This window comes from Macrobrachium nipponense, chromosome 23 (genome assembly GCF_015104395.2).
Source record: "Macrobrachium nipponense isolate FS-2020 chromosome 23, ASM1510439v2, whole genome shotgun sequence".
NCBI lineage: Eukaryota > Metazoa > Arthropoda > Malacostraca > Decapoda > Palaemonidae > Macrobrachium > Macrobrachium nipponense.
Genome location: NC_061090.1, coordinates 60,896,292 through 60,896,930, shown reverse-complemented (window position 1 = coordinate 60,896,930; position 639 = coordinate 60,896,292).

Below are 639 nucleotides of genomic sequence, written 5' to 3'. Positions count from 1 at the left end.
ATTTTAGATGGGAATTATTCTGTTGATTAAAATTTTCGATTGGAATTATTCTGCTTTTTTCAATTATTTTCTTTGGGAATTATTCTGCTTTTTATAATTTTCATTGGAAATTAATCTGTTGCTTTGTTGTTTTCTTTTGGAATTATTCTGCCTTTTAAATTATTTTCTTAGGGAAATATTCTTTATTTTTATTACGTTTGTTTTGAATTATTCTGCTTTTTTTTCTCTTAGTTTTGGTTTTTTGGGAATTATTCGGGTTTCTCCAAGGTTTATTTTCTGGGAATTATTCTGTTTGTTATTTTCATTTGAAATTGTTTTTTTTTTTCAAAATTATTTCCGTTGGGAATTATTCAGCTTTTGTTTTAACATTTTCTTTAGAAATTATTCTGCATTTTTAGTATTTTCTTTTGAGGATTATTGTGCTTTTTATTTTTTGGGGAAATTATTCTGCTTTATTATTTTCGTTGGAATTATTGTTTTTTTTTCGATGGGAATTATTCTTTTTTTAAATTTTAGATGGGAATTATTCTGTTGATTAAAATTTTCGATTGGAATTATTCTGCTTTTTTCAATTATTTTCTTTGGGAATTATTCTGCTTTTTATAATTTTCATTGGAAATTAATCTGTTGCTTTGTTGT